At 33.9% G+C, this 22,636-nt stretch overlaps 1 long non-coding RNA gene across 1 annotated transcript in view; it reads left to right on the forward strand.

Annotated features, from left to right (window-relative positions):
- Positions 1 to 7,423: 7,423 nt before the first annotated feature.
- Positions 7,424 to 22,636, forward strand: part of LOC128248572 (uncharacterized) — a 102,218-nt gene continuing 87,005 nt past the window's right edge. The window contains exon 1 of the long non-coding RNA XR_008264750.1: positions 7,424 to 7,589. This is a non-coding gene — a long non-coding RNA (uncharacterized LOC128248572). The remainder of the gene's footprint in view (positions 7,590 to 22,636) is intronic.

The raw sequence follows: 22,636 nt of genomic DNA on the forward strand, positions 1-22,636 counted from the left end.
CTCCAGTAAATATTTTTTTGAGGCATTTGGTGTTGAAAAACACCAGCATCTTGAAGTTATTTTATTTGTAAGCTTCATATACTATCTCAGTTTTAAACTTACAAGTAATCTATCTTTTGCATGTTGTTTATATTTTATTGTAATTATTATTTTCTTCGGAGAACATTTGGTACCGTATATACGTTACTTTGTTAATTATTTGTTTGATTTTCGACGATGGCGACGCTTAGTTCAACTTCAACATCTGCATTTTCTTCATGGGGGATGAAGGGATATCGTTATTGCTTACAAGGAATTATTCCTTCTAACCTGATTTTGTTATCTCAAGTCATTTTTCTGTGATGTCTTTCTCTTTTTCCCCTTCATATTTTCATCCGTAATTATCATTTCCTCATCGTGCAATGAAAGTGTGCTACTGCAAGTTGGTACTGTTGCGGGATGAAATATTTGCTCATCTATTAACGATAAAAGACCTAACGATATGTTCTTTACTATCCCGAAGAGCTTTGATAGGTTCAATATTTTTAGTCACTCTTTATTTTCAATATTTTCGTCCACTTTGTTATTGTTTCATCTTCCGAGTTCTTTGATAATCAACTCTAAAGTGCGCTTCCTCTTTTTACTCCAACAAATACAGCAAATAGGCATCACTAGTCTCATGGCCTTTGCTTCCGTGCCTTTTACTGGGTAAAGGTCTTATAATGAGTCTTTAACCTTCGAGATTCATTAAGACTCACAAGTATGTTTAGACGCCTTCTGAATGCAGGTCTCTTTCGTTAACTGCGCTTTTACCACTATTCCATATTGTGATACAAATATATATATATATATATAGACAAATATACTGACAGACAAACAGATAGATAGATAGATAGATAGATAGATAGATAGATAGATAGATAGATAGATAGATAAAAATAGCTATGGCCGTTCTATGGAGTTACCCAGGGTTTCGCGTCCATAAAGCACTTGGCTTTACAATGTCTCGTCTAACAAGACGTTATAAAGCTAAGTGTTTTGTAGACACGAAAATCTTGGTAGTTCCATAGACCGGCTATGACTGTCTTTATCTAAATACTCTACTGCGCTATAATTTAGAATCTGCTTCTCTTTCGGATTCGTGATTTATTGACGATGTGTTTGTGTGTGTTCATCTATATTTGGGATGTGAATGTACAAGGTTATGTGAAACTATGCGGGATTTCAAAATGAATAGACTGCTTAGGGGAAGTAACTAATACGTATTTCTTAATTTTTATTTCTCTTAAATTAGCTCCGGACTTTTGCAAAAGTTTGCGTTCACCGAAGACCAATTCATTTTGTGAATTGTCTTATGTGAGAACATAAGTTTGCTCCCGCTTTCTAAACAATGCTTGTTATGGATTATGTTTCATTCAGCTTCTCATAATCAAGTCCATCAACAAACCTCCCTATAAAGCTCAGCTATTAAGTCTGGTAAAATACATTTTAGTGACAAAAGAAGTAAAGCTGGGTTTTGCAACATAAAAATCAATTTTAGGAGGTTAAAATAAACTATGAAAGTAACCGAGAATTAACCATTAAGCGAATTTAAATCCGCTGATGGTGATGTTATTGTTTATAACATTATTAGCATGATATTTTGAGACCTAGTTCACAATTGTAATGTCATTACACAATGAAGCCAAATATCTTTAAAATTTAATGGATTTAGGATTACTGTCATTACGTACTTAATATAACAGTATAAAAATAAACTGAATAAAAGTTCTTTTTACAATAAAATTAAAATTTGAACAATGCCAGAGCACTCTCCTCCATATGTACACACATACATACATATCTGTCCACGTTTATTTCCAGGTCAATTTATAATAAAACAATTTTACATTAAACTGACGGATTATTCAAAGCATTTTACAGATATTTATCCTTCTTTAAATATTCTTACAGATATTTATCATTCTGTAAAATGAATGGTGTTGATTGTGCTTTCGAAGTTTCGATTTACTTAGCCTTCATCCAATGAAACTAATCAGACCAATACTTTGAAGTCACTCTTAATGCTGTTCTTGTTAAAGAACAGGCATGGTTGTGTGGTAAAAAGCTTGCTTCCCAGCCACATGGTTCCAGGTTCAGTCCTACTGCATGGCACCTTGAGCAGGTATCTTCTATTATGGCCTCGGGCCGACCGAAGCCCTGTGAGTGGATTTGGTAGACGGAAACTGAAAGAAGCCGTCAAACATAATTAAGAACCTCCGCAATTTATTCCAACGAAGAAATCCGAACCACGTACTTCCAATCAATTTATCCAGACAGCTAAACCAGCCTCCCAGCAATCCTAATATAATTAATAGCACTGTTATTAATTACACTAAACATTGTTTTAGACCAAGTGGAGAGAAACAGGGACAGACGTTGGAACAAAACATACAGGAGAAACTCTAATAAATTTATCAAAGAAAATTCTCTCTGCAACAAAAATCAGTATACTAGCAAAAGGATTAAAATTTACCCCAACACCACGAAGATCTAACCAGAAAGAAATTAAAGACATTTCGGAATTCTGCAGAAAACTACGACTCACAGAAGCACTAACTGTCTATGACAATGAGGACGAATCATTGATTAAAAACAGAAGCAATTATCTTCCACCTAAGTGTAGGAATAAAACACTAGATGACTTCTGCAATCATATCCAAAACTTCCCAAATACTTTCCATAAGCGAAAAATTAATTCAAACCTCAATAATCTAGAATGGAAAAATCTAATTGAACTGCAAAACGGCAAAGAACTGATAATTAAAGAAGCAGACAAAGGAAGTTCTGTAGTCCTGATGGACACAGAATACTACAAAAAACTAGTATTATCCATGCTAGAAGACGATACCTTCTACGAAAAAGTTGTAAAATATGAACAACAAAAAAAACAATGAAAAATCTTGCATCCTTAATTCTTCTACGTGGAAATGGCCTGACAGAAAAAAATTAGATTATATCACGAACTTTAAATATAAACCTAATCTTTTTTACGGGCTACCTAGAATACACAAGAGAAAATACTTAAAGAAGCCTGCAAACAATCACTAGGTAAATACATAGATATCCAAGCGCCAGGAGACTTAAAGTTAAGACCCATTGTAGCTGTCCAGCCTGTGAAACCTAACGCCTAAGTAATTTCTAGACATCCTACTGAAACACTTGCTGAAAATACGTCAAAAGTTTCATTAGAGACAATCTAGACATGCTTGAGCACCTATCAAAAACAACTAGCGAAGAGACATTATTGGATTCCTTCGATGTTATTAATCTTCACACCAACATCACACGTAACTATCGAATAGAAGCAATAAACTTCTTGTTGGAAAAGTATTCCGAAGTACTTCCAGAACGCATATACCAAGTCTTTATAATTGAAACTTTAAAATTTATACTTCAGAACAATTATTTCCTATTTGATGACACCTATAATCGTCAACAATGCGGACCTGTGATGGGAACGAAAGCATTCCTTGTTCTTGCGAACCTAATAATTGGATATTTTGAATTCAACATATATGAAGTGTCTCTACAATAATATACTTATCCATTTCACCATTATATAAGAGAGGATTGGAAAAGAAACATAGATGACTGCCTTATCATTTGGAATGAGACCGTTTATAAACTTTTAGAATTTAAATAAATACTAAATAATATAAGCTTTAACATTCAATTTACAATGGAATATAGCAAAGAACAGCTCCCTTTCTTGGATATTATGATAAAAAAATTCAACAACCAAATTGTAGCTGCCATAAACCAACGGACTCGAAGCAATATCTCCTGTTTAGCTCATGCCACTATCTGCACAATAGTGTCTGATAGAAATACTCGGGACCTTCGTTTTCAAACTTCAGAATAACGCTAACTGAGGGACAATATCCACCCTCACTTATAGACGATGAAATTAAGAAATTAGACATTAAGGGCAATAAAATATAACACCACACTTCACCTCAAAACACTACTGTATATATCAATTCAGAACACTAGAAACAATGCAGCATACGACACTATTGTACAAAATCTACCTATGCTCACTAGAGATTCAATAATGAACAACATTCTGAAACACATAAATTCATCAAATGCAAAAGGCAACACAAATCGCTGAAAAGACATCTAACAAAAACGCGAAACCAACGGTTAAAAATGTTGACGCCCAAACTTTGGAACATGCCCCAAACTACTGGAATGCTCGGAATTTCGATACAAACTTGTGCTTCCGAGAATCTAATTTATGTTATAACTTGCTCAGGTTGTAGACATAACTATATAAAACAGACAAGTATGACACTGAGACGGAGAACCACTCTACGTCAGGAGCAGATCCAATTCCCGTATTATAGAAAGATTCCTTTGAGAGAACACATAGAGAAATGTGAAGGTAATATCTCACCAAACTTCACAATTTTCCCCATCTACCAGTGCACAGAAACAATTTTTACGCAAGAATGTTTAAATAAAGAAAATTTGTTCATCAAAAGATACAGAACACGTCTAAATATGAACGCATAACTAACTTTGATCTCGGTATATATTTTAATTCATTATCACATACCCATCACTGTACATATTTCATCTCGCAACTTTAGCATTTGAGTTTTTGCGTATATATATTTATTTCTCCCCTTCCCGAAAGATGAGAAATTACTTCTGTCCCCAATAATACTGATCCCAAATTACCTCCCATAGATTTTTCTACTCGTTGAATCATTCATTGACAAACTTCACACACAGTATGAACTAAAATCTTCTTAAGAAAATACGAAATTACAATAATTTCAATGTTATGATAAGCGAAAGCGAAACCGGTCGACAAACACAATATAGAATATATCAAAACATATATTGAAACTATGTAAAGTCTGTACATTTATCTTCTTTATCGTTGAATGCTCGAAATGAAGAGCAGATAGACAGCCGACAACTGATGAGGTCCTTTCTTGGTGTTTACATGTCCTGTTCTCCATTTTTTCTCGTTGTTTACATATTTCATGTTGTTTCAACCGTTGGTGACGTCCTGTACCCAGATATGTATGTGTGTATATATATATTATTTACTATTTATTATTTAATTGAACGTCAACTTTCCATTTCCAAGTGTATATATATATATATATATATATATACACACACACATACATGCATACATGCATACATACATGCATACATACATACATACATACATACATACATACATACGTACATAGAGGCATTGTGGTGCAAACATGAAAGATAGAATTCAGAATATGAGTTAATGTATAGATTTATAAATATCTAACTGAAGCAACAGAGTGACTCAAGACGCATGAGTTTCCTGCGTTCGTACATATATATGTTGTATATATATTTATATTTAAATTTGTATATACATAGGTATATTTATAAACACACACGCACATACACCTATACACGTACACTGACAAATACAAATACATATATGTATGTGTGCATATATATGCACATACAGATATATATATAGAGAAAGATAGATAGACAGAGTGAGTGAGTGAGTGAGTGAGTGATAGAGTGCGTGAGTGAGTGATGTATTCTGAAATCCTTTGACATGCAGCCACATGTACATTATTCTTTCGCGAGAGAGAGAAAAAAGAACGCGAAAAATTAAATTTAGATGCATGACAATTGGTAACATGTGTGATGGCAGCTCAGGTTAAAAAATAAATATTAAACAGAAACACAGTAATTAATAAGTAAGTTTGCACTTGTTTATATAAACACAAACAGATGAATAGGTAGGTATTAGGTAGGTATTTGTGACAGATGAAAAGGAAATAGAATGTTGGAGCAGACTATACAGGTAAATCTATTAAGTTAGACACACAGATGTAAAAAGAAAGTTGAAAGAGTGCAGAAGATTCTGAGATATTTCAATGAGTGTGTATTCACTTGCATAATGGATTAAATGTATTTGTAGGTAAATACACGTGTATACAAACATAGATGCAAACGTGTGTGTGTGAGAGCGAGTGTGTCTGTGTGAATGTGCGTACATACGTATATGAACATGCATATATATGTATGCATGTATGTATGTGTGTGTGTCTATATGTATATATATATATATGTTCTTTATCTTGTTTCACTCATTGGACTGCGGCCATACTAGAGCCTTGCCTGGAAGTATTTTGTCCAATAAATCGACCCTCTGCTTATTCTTTTGCTCTAAGCCAGGTACTTAACATATCGTTCTTTTATTTGCTGAAGTGCTAAGTTACAGGTGCGAAGGCAAGACAACGCCGTTTGTCAAGTAGTGGTGGGGGACAACTGTATTTTGAGTACTGAATTTTTACACCTGTCCATTTTCTACTTTCTTATAAGATTGTACAGCAAAGAAGCTGACTCACCGTGTATTTATTTCGTTATTTTATCATCTTCAACGACAATAATATCAGGTCCATTATTGTTCACTATGTTAAGTAATTTGGGTAACAATTTTAACAATAAAATAACAATGAGAAGTTTAGATATATTTGATGGCATGCGTTGTTTGTTTGCTGTATAAAAAGAGTAATTATTCGTTTTCCATTCATAGTCTCTTTATTGATATGATTATATTTTGGACTGGTGAACCGAAGTAAAATAATAGAGTAGTAACACTGGACGGTAGTAGCGGCATTTTTGTGGTTTTGTTTAGATGAGAAAGAGTAAGTGTATGACTAACAAATTCAGTGCCCATACTACGAATTAGTTTATATAATGTTCCAGACACTTCATATTTAGCGGGTCTGGCCATCCACTTCCGCTGTTAGGGAATAGCATCACAGGTGAAAGCTCTCTATTTTCTCTTGTCTGTCAGTTGCCTGTGATTACGCCCATCTCCGCCTGTGACTACACCCATCTGTCAGTCTCTTCTATCTTTTACAATCGCAACCTTCCTAAATATGCTTTCTTTTAATATACCCTTGAACAAACCTGATTGGACAAGTCTGTGATGAAAGCTATCCACGAAAGTAGAAGAGAAATTTACACAAGCTTTCTTTGGTGACATTTTGTTTCATGTCATTACTCATTTTGCCATACATCTTGTTACAATACGTAAATCATGATATTTTATGTCGGTGAGAGCTATTATTAAAAATCATTGTGGTATGATTTAAATACAAAACATATACTTGGAATGTATTTTAACATCTTTCTAGTTGCTTGTTGTAAAAGATAACATCTTTCCAGCTGTTTCATGTAAAAATGCATAATTTTTATTTAAATTTCATTTGTCATTTGCATTCATTGACATATATGTCAAGTATTCATTGCATACTTTCAATTTATGTACACGCCACACCATATATATATATATATATATATATATATATATATATACATACAAACACAAGGAAAGATATAAGATGAAAAAAAAAACAGATTTGTTTTAAAAGACTGAAGAATATATTAGAATCATAACAGTAAAAGTACTACACAATATTGTACAAAAGATTTTTTCCTGTCGATTTTCAACTTATGTGTTTTGGTTGAATTTCTGAATTTGACATTTTGTTTGATAGGAGGAATGATTGGTAACCAAGGTATTTTACTGTAAAGAGGAGGTAAATCTAATTTTTTTTTATATTGATCTATATTTGATTCTTACCATAGTTGAGGTAAATCTTTAACTTGCAATATGGGTTTATATTGAATTCCAGCTTATATTTTTCGAAAAATAAGGCCTCTTTATTTAGTCGTACTTGTGTTGAGATCCAAATAGCAAATTGATATAATGGAAAAATTAGGAATTATAGTTGCAGTTTTTCTGCACATCTGTCAATGTATTCACCGAGATATATATCTGGCAATATTGTGGGGAGGATATCTGTTGTCTGTGGACCGTACATCACCGTTAGATCGACATTCCTGTTGACCCTGTATAGTTTTCATAGCAGCCCGAGCATCTGATAACATAAATGAGGTTTTCAGAGGAGCAAGTGAAGTTGGATTTAACTTTGAACTTTTGCCCTTGTCTAAAATGGAATTCTGATCCATCCAAAAGATTGGAACATGTACCGCAGTTAGGACGACCACATTTTCTTACTCTTGCGTCCGTTATTCTTGAAAATAATTTTGCACTTGTGAGGATCTTCTTTAAAGTTTTTGGTTGTTTACTGCTTTTAATAATTTTATGGGTACGTTGAGTTTCCTTCAGTTTGGAGTCCTTATGGAGTATTGGGAGATTTGGGACAATGATGTTAAATGCTTCTTTGTTTCTGTTGTTGTGTGTGGAGACATAAGGTAGTGTTTTTTGTGTTCGACTTTTCTTAATGTTTTTATGTCAATCGATTTTGCACGTTTAATCCATTCATTTTATGAGTTGAATTGAGTTGTGTCTGTCCTGGAGTACATTTTTTAAGCTCTTACAATCTTAGTCCTGTGGTACTTTTTTTCGGACGCTATGGTGCAGATCCTTCTTGCAATGTTAAAGGGGATATTTGTTTTGATATGTCTCGGGCGGCATGAGCTAAATAATGAGCGTCTGTGGTTGTGTAAAAAAATGTCCGTTTCTATTTTTTGTCTATTTTTAACCAGCTTGTCTAGGAATGAGAGTTCCTCTTAGTTGTGTTTCATTGTAAATTGTATGTTGGTATTAATGCTATTAAAGAGTCTTTTGAATTTCAGGTGTTTGTTATCTATGTCGTCATTCCAGAGGATGAAGCAGTCGTCTAAAAATCTTTTCCTATTTTCTTTTACGTATTGGAAAAGAGGGTTTCCAAATTTAGAAAATGACTCCTGATATATTGTTATTTCTAAATAGCTCATTGATATGTTGGCAATGGTCTGGGCTGCCCTGGTTCCTATGGCAATTCCGGAGTTTTTGGTGATAAATAGTGGTGTCGAACATGAAGTGATTGTTTTGAAGGATGACTTTTATTGATTCGATTATGTAATCTTTGTTGATCCTTTCTGGTATTTCTTCTGGATATTTGTCCAGCCAGAACCGGATTACTTCTATTTCATAAATATGGGGTATGTTAGTGTATAGGTTTATCACATCAAATGTAACCATGACTGTTTCTTCTTTGACCTTTTCTGGTAGGTGATTTAACATATCTAAGTCATCTCTAACATAAACAGTGAAAGTTTCAGGAGGATGTCCATGAAGTAACTTTATCGATGAGTTTCACAGGATTTTCTACCTTAAATATATATATATATATATATATAGGTGAGTTCAATTAGAGGTTATAAAAGCCGTCTAAGGGATATTTACATCCAATGAATTACTGGTGTATATGTGATTATGTGTATTAGTATTAATGCTCATAAATGATGCGTAAGGAAAGGAATAAACCGACTTTATCTATATTTGAAGAAAAATAAGAAAACGGAGATAAAAATAATTGATAAGCATCAATCATTATTTATTGATTACAAAGAAAGACAATATCTCATTTCGCAACTGTTTCTGTTCGCGCTATTTTGGGCATATTCAGGCTTAATTATTACAATAATAAGTATTATCACTGTTAATAATTATACCATCTTAAATAGTGGAACTTCATCAGATCGAAAAAAATAAAGAAAAAGAAAGAGAAAAAGAGAAACTAAGGATATACTAATTGATGTTACATGCTATTGCTCTGAAAACCTTTCGACCTACTGAAAAATTTAGTTATACAATTATAATAGTTATAATAGTTAGTGGTATATGCCTATCTACGCAGTGGGGAGACTACTACCGGCTTAAGTTGTATATATAATACTGTTGGAATATAAAGTAAAAATACCGGAAGTTACAGAACTTATATGTATAGACAGATAGTCAAACAAATTGATAGATAGATAGGGAGCCAGAGACAGACATTCATGCAAACATACATAGTCTGTTTCTTCCACATGCCTAGAAGTTTATGAGGGTTTTAAGCTTAAGTGAGAGTGTTACTTTTTCTCAGCTGAGTTCTGGTGCAATGTGAAATTGAGCACATTACTGAAGGATACAACATGCTACTTGGTCAGAGAATCGAATCTACGGCATATATAATAGATAACAGGATTTTAAAAGCAACTAAGATATACGTCAGCTCAGGATGCCAAAACAAATGGTTCAAGAATATATAATCTAGTTTGCCAACACCTATTATCCAGGATTATCAAACATATACACTTCCGTCAATCCTAATCTCCCGATCGTTTTACAAAGCACGAACATGAAGGACGCAGTTCTTGAAATCTGATCATTAACAGTAAGTGCTTCATCCGGGAAACTTCAACAAATACATTACAAATGAAAACTTCCCTTCAGAAGGTAACCCACAATTTTTTAGTAAGATATTGTGACGATAACGATGCAGAATGTGAAGTAGCGAATATAAAACCACTTAGAAACTGTCTCCTAGATAAAATTCATAAATGGGTGATACTTCAGGAAAAATGCAGACATGAACTATAAAGCAGAAAACCTCATATATCACGTAACCAACTCCAGTTGTAAGAAAAATGACAATGGTAAGACAAGAAACTTATTTTCTGAAAGAATGAGGTTACATAAACAACACATATGTTACCCGGGACTTAGGAAAATATCTCTCAGCAAATATTGCAATTTTGCAGCGACACCAAATTTAATTTTTATGTTTTGTTTTAACAACACTTAAAAGACGATCGAGCATATCATTTGATAATGGAAATTTTATTAAAAAAACGAAAAAAGAAACTCTCCAGTTAAGAAACAATAATGACTAAAAGAGAATAATTTCTACTTCTTAAAAATTTTCTATTTGAAGGGATAAAAGGACTACTTTTTTTGCTTCATTTTCTCTAGTTTCTCTTCTATTTTAACAACTCTTGTATTTATTCCATTCATGTGCGTGTATATACTTTATGTTGCATACGTACATTTATGCATATATATATATATATATATATATATATATATATATATATATATATATATATGTATATCTCTGAATGTTCGTGTGTAAGATAAAGATGGATTCTCTAGCACTAGATAACAATAACAACAAAAACAAGATGCAGAAATTGGAGCTGTATTCTATCATTCCCTTAGGAAATTTCAGACTTATATATCTGTATATGAATATAGAAAGAAATGATACCTCTATCGCATCTGAATTTTTTCTACCATTAGTAATGTATTTCACTCTATACAACCATTAACTTTTACTCATATGTATATATATATATATGTATATATATATATATATTTATTTGTATATACACAAATACACACATGTCTATATATGAGTGTTTGTATATAAAACAACAATGGCGGCTATAGGCAATATAAGCGAAAAAGGATAGATTCAATTGTCACTAATTGTGACTGACAGAGCAGGGTTGCATCTGCATTGCTAGAAATAGAAGTTAAAACCCTTAGAGCCTCAAAGAAGCACGTGTCTATTCACTACAGGGAAAAAATATATATAATATTTGCGAGTGAATACAGCTTTTGTTACTAGCTGGTGATTGTCTCACACTGAGGACAGATAACATCCAGAAACCTAAGTCTGTGAGTATCACTTAAGGCTAGAGATGGGAGCGATGACCTCCCTTGCAAATGCTATATACGGATAGAGACTATGTCGTTAGCCAGCTGGAAAATATGTTTTCTTGGGTCTAAAACAACAGTAATATCGTCCTTTACAGGACTGCTACGTTATGTTGGTATATAATCATTACTATATATATATATACATATAGTCAAATTTACAGAAAACAAAAAGACGAAGGCAAGTGAGTGAAAAACAAGCAGGTATATTAGTTTGATGCTCGACATGAATGGAAAATTCATTGACGTTCTGAACCTACGCTCTCCAGCAGAAATTGAGAGGAAAAAATGGAGAGAGAACGGAAAAAACGGAGAGAGACAAAAAATATGTAGGGATTAAAGGTTCAACATAATGAAATGAGCCTATATATATATATATATATATATATATATATATATATATATATATATATATATATATATATATACTGCATATGCACACACATATAGAGACAGAGAAAGAAAGACAGACAGGGAGAGATGAATAGTTATAATGATATATCTAAAAGATTAGTAGAGATTTGCCAGCAGTATGACCTGTTTGCTTCTACCATGCTTTTGCTGTACAGATATCAACACTCACTTGGTCGTCTAAGCCTTGACCCAACTGGACATTATGAATTAGTCTGCTTGGAAGAGGATTGGGCTGCACCAGCAGTTTGTTAATATTCTCTTTAAGCTGAGTATGCTGAAGCAACAAAAAATGATAAAATACTTTGCCTTGTTAAAAAACCAAACACATGACCTTATCAATATGATCCCAGTAGCATAAACAATTGCCAAGACACATTTACATCAATATTCGTACATATGTACTCATGTGTGTGTGTGTATGCGTGTTTGTGTGTGTGTGTTTATGTGTGTTGATATTTTATATATTTTTCCATACTGTTATGAGTAGGAAGGGTTTTTTTCTGAACCAGTGGTTTATGTGACAATACTCTTCGTATTGGTTTCAATTTTTGACACAATGCAAAAAATTTCGAGGGAAAGGATAAATTGATTAAACCAACATCAGTGCTCAATTGGTGCTTATTTTATCGATACCAAAAGGATGAAAGGCAAAGTCAACCTTAGGAGAAATTGAATTTAAAATGTAAAGATGTACGAAATGCTGCTAAGCATTTTGCCCAGCGTGTAAATATAATTCTGCCAGTTTATCACCTTTGCAATGCATTTCATATTACCAGAACTTTTCATTACGTCATACAACATACAGGTATGCTTTGTACTTATTCTGAAGCTGCAATGCACATGCATCATACATATTCCTTCGAGGTACTCTTTTGGAAATTTTCCAAGTTAATACTTGCTTGTCTCAGATATCTCTAGATATTTGTTGACCCTATCAGAGATTCATCCACCCATTAACTTAATTTGTATACACCTTTATCAACATTTTCTTCACTGCATCTTATTTACTCAGTCACCAAAATGTTGTCTGTTACTTGCTTGTTTACTTAAATGTTTGCTCCAACATAAAAACTGCTGGAGGTTGCAAATTCAGATTTGCTAATAAGTTAGGAAACAAAATATAGATTGTCATCATAAATATTTCCATTTTTATGTAGATATTTTTTACTCTAAAATTTGTTTTTGTCTGTTATTTTGCTGAGCTAGCTAGTTTCATACCTTAGACTTTTGTTGCTCATCACTGACTGTTCCTGCAAAGGATTATGCAGGCCTGGGTATGATATTTTTCTGTGGAAGACTGGCATAGAAGTCTTTCATTTCCATACAGATGATGTTTTCCAAAGGAAAAATTCATCACCAAGGGTCATTGTATGGCTTTGCATTCAGAACACAAAAGTCCAAAACATGCGACCCCAGAGTCATCTCATCTATAATCCTGTAGTTCTACTAATCCACTGCCCCTGGTTATTGGCAAAGTTGACTTTGCGAAACTGAAGACAGAGAGTGCAGAGAGCTGATCAAATATCACATTTTTACTCTATTAGACATACAAACAATTCAGTCAACTGACTCTGTAATGTAATGTAACACATTCCTACATGTGCACAAACACATGAGAATTTCTATCTTCTATATCTCATGCTATATCTACCACTCTTTTACCAGTCCCTGAACAAGCTCACTTCTTCTGCACTCCAGAATTTCCTTCCTGTTCACATTTCTCATGTAGTCATTCCCTTGTAGATATTCACACTGAACATGTACCCTATCAATTCATCAATCTTACCAGTCTCAAAGGGCCAGTAAAGGTGATGAACATATCCCCTTTCTTCTGATTATACTCTAAGAAAAAACTAACAGTATTTTGGGAAATATGTAAAAAAGCTTTTTAGTTTCTGTGATAAACCAAAAAAGGAAAAAAAAAAAAAATGTCTAAATACTTAATGACAATAACAGTCTTGCTCAACTAAATAGACAAAAGTTTACATTGTCAAGAAGATCAATATATTTTTGTAGATATTGATCTACTTGTAATTCAGTTTGACATGTCTCTTACTTGTAATGTCATCTTCCTATTAGGGAATTAAAGAAAACAAACAAACAAATAAATATATAAATGTATTCTTTTTTGTTGAAAACATGAGGTTTGTTGCAGGTAACTTAGAGAAATATAGAAGAATATATTGACAGCAATGTTGAGCAAAGGAACCCAAAGACAATCTTTATTGATGTAACAATGTTAATAATAATGAAAATAAATAACACACAAACATATATGCGGCTCTCCTTTTTCTCTTGTTCTGTTTTTCTCTTTCTATAAACACTCACACACACACATATATACACACATACATATACTTATGTGTGTGTGTGTTTGTATACATACATACATACATAAATATGCATGCACACATACACACGTACATATTATCATCTTTTTATGTCCATTTTCCATGCTGGTATTGACAGGAATAAGTAAGATTGCAATGGTCTGAATGAGCACGTATTCAAGGATACCACTCCCTTAAATGGGTTGGAGGACTGCATCTCACTAGGGTAGTTCATTTCTCATTTGATTTCTAGAGCTGAACGCCTAACACTAACCACTATACAGGAAGTATTGAGTGGTTGTTTCCATGGTATCAGCTTTAGACATTGGTCACACTCTTGACAACACTAAAGGGTCCTCACAAACTTACAGAAAGAGATACATGCAGTGCTGGATTAACCATTATGCAAATCAAGCACGTGTTTAGGGCATCAAAGGAAGAGCAGAAATGGTAAATGTTTTACGGTACAAAAAGACCGTTTTAAACTTGCTAAAATAATTTTTGGGATGCCTTATCTCTATTAATAATAGCAGCAGTGAGATTAATTATCAGGAGCTGATCAAAGATTGCAATTAAATAAAGTGGGAGAAGACTTTTCAAATATAGGTAAAGTGGAGGTATACAAAAGTATAGGCGCAGGAGTGGCTGTGTGGTAAGTAGCTTGCTTGCTAACCACATAGATAAATAGATAGATAGATAGATAGATAGATAGATAGATAGATAGACAGACAGACAGACAAATTGATAGCAACAAATGTAACATGTTTCATAGATTACCCAATGGCTTATAAGCAAACATTAGCTTCTTTCTTGCATGAACATGAATAATGTGCAGTAAAAGAACCAGATAGTAGGAAAAGGGACAAAATATTGTGATTTTCCTGAATTTAGTTCAACCTTTCTAACCAGATCCGAATGCAGATATGAAAATAATGGTGCTCTAAAGTCAAACATTTATACCTTTCTGGCGTTTGGCATAAAGAAATCTGGAAGAAAAGGTTAAATTCCAACTATGCTAAATTTGGCTGTGGAGTTTGTGAAAACTTAATGTACCTGAAAGTTTTCACTTCTAAGAGTTTGATGCTCTCAGATAATTGATAGATATCAAGTATCTTGTTACAGAATCATCAAAGTATATTCTGGCAGTCTCTCAGGGAAACATTGCTGATCACAAACTATCAAGTCTACGTTACTGTACTAAGTGCTGCTGGAAATAGAACTTGTGGGAACGTTCTTGGGAAAATGTGATACCAGGAATGCATGCTTTGCATCTAAATGCAGGTTACTAAATCCTTTGTTCTGAATATTATTTAGTCCAGAATGGCAGATCATACACTGACCACTTTAGCATACTGGAACTTCAAAAGAAACACAGTATTAACATTGGAATTGGACTATATTTATGCACTAATGCTATGAAGATAATTAATCCCACAACCATTAAGTATGAAAATAACAATTTGTCATCACATCAAGCAGAAAAATGGCAAAATTTCCGTTCCCTCTGAGAATCCATCAGTCTGACCATTATAGTTCATTGGAAATGAGAATATAATAAGGAAAGGGAACACCATGTCATGTTAAAGACCTAATTGAACAACCTGATGAGAGACCTGCAAGTGTTACTAAGCATCTATTGAATTGCATCATCAACGATGGATTTGATAACACTTACATGAAATGAAACTTCATTTCGTTTGTTAGTGAGGAGACATGTATAATCGATTCTATCAAATCTATTGTTGCAAGAATTTTTAAGAAACATTACCTTGATGCGATAATTTGGTACTGTCTTAATCACAGATTGGAACTTACAGTAAACGATTTGGTGAGAGAAGTTCTTGAAATTTAACATGTGTACACTGACATACTGACACAGAGGATTGGCATCCAATCCCTAATCAATTCACTCTAGACTCTGGTCTTTTGAATGACTACAATAGTGGTGTTTACCCCTCAGAGCTGGTTGGTACTGTACCTACTAAGACACCACCAATCCACTCTTTACTACATCTTTTATCACCCTTGTGAAAAGCCCATATTTTCTCCACACACTAACTATTTCTTTTTCCAGTCCTTTCTTTCCAGAACATCTGCTCTTTGATAGCTCCTCCCTGCCCGAATCTCTCCTGTGTTGAACTGCAACAGTTTCAATGGAGCATTAACAGCATCAACATCATTATGTTTGTGTGCACACACGCGTGTGTGTGTATGTGTGTGTAAGTATGTTTGTATGAATATATACTCAGAGTATGTGCCAGAGAGTAAGTAAAGTAAAGCTCCTTCCTGAATCATATAAACTCAAAGGGCTAGTTTCCTGGTTTCCTTGACGTATATATTCCCCACCTGGATGGGATGCCAGCCACTCACAGAATTATTCATCTTTGTCAGCTGAGTGGAGTGGAGCAATGTGGAATGAAGAGCCCAAATTGAGACTTATCCACCATCAAATAAACATTAGTTAAACACTTCACAAATCCAAGGTATAATCCAATAGGCATAAAACATATTTTACAGAGTGTATTATAATAATAATAATAATAATAATAATAATAATAATAATATTAATAATAATCATCTTTTCTACTATAGGCACAAGGCCTGAAATTTAAGAGAGGGCACTAGTTGATTGACATTGACTCCAGTGTTTCACTGATACTTATTTTATCAACCTCGAAAGGATGAAAGGCAATGTTGACCTCTGCAAAATTTGAACTCAGAACACAGTGATTGACAAAATGCTGCTAAGTATTTCGTGCAACATGCTAACAATTCTGTCAGCTTGCCGCCTTAAATGTTAATAATAGTAATGATTATTTCAACAAAGTAAAAGATATATTTAAATTAATGTTATAATCATTTCAGCAAGCAAACATTTTTTAAAATTTGATATCACATAAATAAATATTTAGTTTATACAATCTGTGTAACATATGCAATGAATTAATGTAATAATAAAAAAATCTGTTCACCCTATTCATCAGACATCATTATTCAAAACACAATTGACTTTAGAAATAAACATTTGATGCAAGATAAATTTATAACAGTTCATAGACATGTTGATTCCATTAAAGAAGACAAAATTTATATAATCCTTTATGATTATATACATTTTGGGAAATCAATTAAATGCAGAGTGAACTGATTGCCAGTTTCGTCAGCCAGAGAATTAGTAATAGAGGAAATGAATTTATGCAATATATGGACATGCTTACAGAAACAAAACCATGAGATATCATTATTAAGTTAAAACATTAAAGCGATGAGCTAGCAGAGTCATTAGTATTCCAGGCGAAAAACTTAGCTGTATTTTGTTTGCCACAACATTCTGAGTTCAAATTCTGCTGAGGCCAACTTTGACTTTCAGCCTTTCGGGGTCGATAAATTAAGTACCAGTTGAGTACAAAGATTGAGGTGATCAATTGTCCCACTCCCCACAAAATCCAGGATTTGTACCTATAGTAGAAAGGTCTATTTAGTTATAACATCACTGGATGACTTATCCTCAATTCTCATTTATAGATTTATAAGTTGCACGATACAATAAATACACAGCTTTGTATAATGTGTATAGTTTAATGCAATTATTTTCAAAATATATCAGGAAGGCAACTTGAGAGAGAGAGAGGTGAGGAAGAGAAATCATTCAAGTTACTCTACCAAGTGTAACTGGTACTCTGTTGGTTACAGCAATGATGGTTGAAGATCATCCAATCAACAGGACAGCCTGCGCATGAAATTAATATGCAAGTGACTGAGTATTCCACAGACACATGTGCCTTTAATGTAATTGTCAGGGAGATTCAGTATGGCACAATATTACAAGGCTGGCCCCTTGAAATACAGGTACAACTCATTTTTGTCAGCTGCGTGGACTGGAACAGTGTGAAATAAAGTGTCTTGCTCAAGGACACAACTCATCACCAAGAATTGAACTCGCGATCTTACAATCGTGATCCAAATAATCTAACCACTAAGCCACGTGCTTTCACTCTATCAAATGTAATGCTTATTTATTACTTCTGCCTTAGCGAAGGTGGAGGTATTGTTTTCAGTTGCATTTGTTTGTTTGTTTGTTTGTCTGTGGACAAGATATCTCAAGAACTGCTGTATGGATTCAGATGAAACTTTCAGGGATGTTTGGTCTCATGACTGGCATGAAGGAATTAGACTTTGGAATCGATCCAGTACAGGACAAGGATTCTGGATTATTTTTCCGTTTTTTTTACTTAATTTTTAAGAGTGGTCAGGTTCATATTTAATATTCTCGTTTATGAGAGCAGTTGAGTCTATTTCTGATATTCTTATTTTAAAAATCATCTCCAGCTAATCCTTGCAGTGATGTTGGTGTTACTTTGGTGGAGGTTTTCAATCTCTGAGTGCTCTTGTTCACATCGTTTTGAGTAAATTATACATTATCTTGTAGGCTTAAAATTTTGATGATGTGATTGTATGTTTAGAATGACATTGTAGAATAGGTGTGAGAGGCCAGATCTGGTCAGTTTGAACATAAAACAGGTAGATCATTTGGGCCAAATATAATTGAAGAGTTAAGCTACTAACTAGTAGCTGTATTAGTGGTTAGGGTGTTTGACTCTTGCTCATAAGTTTGTGGTTTCAGTTCTTGGATGGATTGTGCTCTTAAACAATGCACTTCATATTACATTGTTCCAGTCCATTCAAATGGCAAAAATTAGTGATCTTATGTAATGTTCAACAGGGATGTGAACTTGACAACAGTGTATTTTTACTCAAACAGTCTAATTTCAGAAGTGTAAATTATAACATTATGCATGACTTACTGGTCAGAGCATTGGCCGTGCAATCATGAGGTAGTGAGTTCGATTCCTGGACCGGGTTGTGCATTGTGTTCTTGAGAAAGACACCTTATTTCACATTCCTGCAGTTAACTCGGTTGGATAACATTGGTGGTGTGGAGAGGGGAGGCTGGTATGAATGGGTGACTGCTGGTCTTTCATAAAACAACCATGCCTAGACTTGTGCCTCAGAGGGTAACTTTCTAGATGCATTGCCATGGTAATTCATGACCAAAAGGGATCTTTACCCTTTTTTTACAACATTCACACACACACGCACGCACACACACACACACACACACACACACACACACACATATGCATGTGTGTCTGTGTGCCTGTATATCTGTCCATATATGTTAGTTTGTATGTAAATACGACAGGCTTTCTATACCGTTACTTTTCTTTTTAGTTTCACTCACAAGGTATTGTTTGGACCCTGAGATAGTAATCCTTTCACAAGGCTTCACATTTTGGGGCAGAAAGCTAGTCAATTATATCAAACCTAGTGCGTAACTGGTACTCTTTTCATTGACACCCAAAAGGATAAAAGGCAAAAATCGACCTCAGTGGAATTTGAACTTGGTATGCAAAGTTAGTTAGTTACCTGACATATTAACGAGTGTACTAGCTTACCACTTTACAGGGACATAGGGTAATAAGAGAACACACTTGCTCAAGATGCCACAGAGTGGGACTGAACCTAAGACCATGTGTCTGGAAAGTGAACTTCTGAACCACACAGCCATGCTTGCACTTATCACATTAAAATTAATTCTTCTGACAAATAAATAACTGTCTCACTCATGGAAGCATGTAAAAATATAGCAGGTGTTAGATTATAGAAACACTTGTTAAAATTATCAGAGCCTGAAGGTATTGAGTTGAGTGAGATAAATTTTTGATGTTCGTTACTTCAGCATCATTAGTATTTGTGAAATAGATTAGCTACATTTATATTTTGCATTGCTTAAGATACACACAGAATTTATGCACACACAATTTATTTAATACACAACTCGAGTCTCTTATATCATATGTCATTGTAAATGAAAGTGAGCTAAATAAAGACAGCTTATTAATTAGATAAGTTGTTAACTAGATAAAGCACAACAACATTAGAATGTTAATATTGTCATCAGCATATAATGAAGATGTTGACAGATTGGTAATGTCAATGGCTGGTGAATAATAAATTGATAAACAGTCTGTAGATAATAGATATATGAACACCATTTTCAAGGGACAACACATTACACGCATCAAATTGATGATCATTTATTCATTTGCTTTTATATTGCAACCTAGGGTTAAACAAGAGCAAAAGCTAAACAGAGACACAGTCTTAAGTTTAAAGATCGTTCCCTGTTAAGCATTCTCGTGTTTTGGTGAGTGTGGGGTCGATCTTATGATTGTAAGATTGTGGGTTTCCTTCCTGAATTTGGCAGAACAGTTTGTCCTTGAGCAAGCCACTTCATTTCACGTTGCTCTGATACACTTAGCTAAAAAACGATTCTCTCTCACTTTCTCTCTCTCTTTCTCTCTGGTTTTCTCTCTCTCCCTTCTCTCTCTATCACTCTCTCTCCATCACTCTCTCTCCCTCTCTCTCCCCTCCTCTTCTCTGTCCCTCTCCTTCTTTGTCCCACTTCACTCCCCCTCATGATCCTTCCCCCTCTCCAGCTGCCCCTTTCTTCCCCCTCCTCCCCATCCCCCCTCTCTCTCTCTCCCTGCAGCTCTCACATACTGGATTTTCCACTGGAACAAGTGTGTATAAGCAGAGAGGCTGTCCGCATTCATTCATAGCTCTATGAGCACCTAAAGCAAAAAGTCAGCAAACACATGGCACCTGCAACCAAATCACACTCACGACTGACAGTTTTAAGAGGAAGTCATAAAAGGAAGAGCAACGTACACGACATTTATTCAGAGTCTGCAAAACTGATGAAATGAAAGGAAAACCTAATTTTCAGATTGGAGACCTGACAAAATCCAACAGATTAGAAAGCACTACAAGCAGCCAGGTGTCAGGCTGTGGTGCTAAGCTAAGAAATAGGTTAAGTCTAACACCTAAGATCAGGAATGAATTCTTAGTTTTAATCTTACAATGCTAACTAACAAGGTTTTGGATAATCAAACCAATGCCATAATAGCAAAATCTTACTCAAGGTGTCGCAGAGATAGATTGAACCTGATACTTTGACAGCATTTGATTAGACAATAAAGTTGACATCAGACCAGTGGATATGACCATTTCAGCATATGTTTGCTTTTAAAATCCAATATTTTTCTAGTGAGCTAGTGAACAATTAATTCTGCTCTTACACATAGGCAAAAGTCGACTCTCCTGAAGAGCCACAAAAATGTAAGCACTTTCTTAACATTTATACTTAGAGATGTGTATTGCTGAGAGAGAGAGAAAGAGAGGGGGGTGAGAGAGAGAGAAATAGACCAACAGACAAACTGAGAGCATATATGTGTATCCATCTGAGAGAACGATAGATAGTGAAAATAAGAAAAACTAGAGGTGGGGGAAAAAGACAGAAAGATAAAGAGAAGAAAAAACTATAAGTATGTGTATTTCAGTGTGTGTGTGTGTCTGTGTATGTGTGTGTTTGTGGCTCCGTGTGTATGTGTGTGTGTGCATGTGTGCATATTTGTATGTAGAGCATGTGCGTTTGAGTGCTTCTGTGAGTGTGTGTGTCACTAATTCCGATGCCATCATATTGCAAAATTTTTCATTGTTTTGGTCATCTTTGATGTCAAAAATAAATAGCGTTTAGAAGTCTTGTGTTTACACAATATATACATATATGTGTCTATATTTAATGTATATTTTTATGCCCGTATATTTGTATCCACAAACATAAACATATATACACACACACATATAAAAACAATTATGGATATAAAACTAGCTATACACACACACACACATATAAATATATACAAATATATATATGTATATATATGCACACACACACACATATATATATATATATATATATACACACACATATATATATATATATATACACATATATATATTCTCATACACACACCACAAACACACATGTATGTATATATATATATATATATATGCATTTATGAGTGTGTGTGTATGTACAAAGATAATTATATACAAATGTATACATATAAAATTTTGTACGTTCCTAGTTATACTATTTATTTGTGTATTTATATATCAGTCTCTCCATCACATTCTTTCTTTCTCTCTCTCTTTTTTCCTCTGTCTACACTCTCACTGTGCATACACACACACACATGCACATACATATATGTACACACACAAGCTTGCACACATAAATATGTATGTATATGAGTGTGTGTGTAATATGTGTTATATACAAACTTATTTATATATGTATATGTATACATACATATATATACATACATATACATACATATATATATACACACACACACACATATATATATACATATATGTATTCATATACATATGTATATGTGTATATAGGTATATATATTTATATTTATATATATATATATAT

The sequence above is a fragment of the Octopus bimaculoides genome, chromosome 8 (assembly GCF_001194135.2).
Source record: "Octopus bimaculoides isolate UCB-OBI-ISO-001 chromosome 8, ASM119413v2, whole genome shotgun sequence".
Taxonomy (NCBI): Eukaryota; Metazoa; Mollusca; class Cephalopoda; order Octopoda; family Octopodidae; genus Octopus; species Octopus bimaculoides.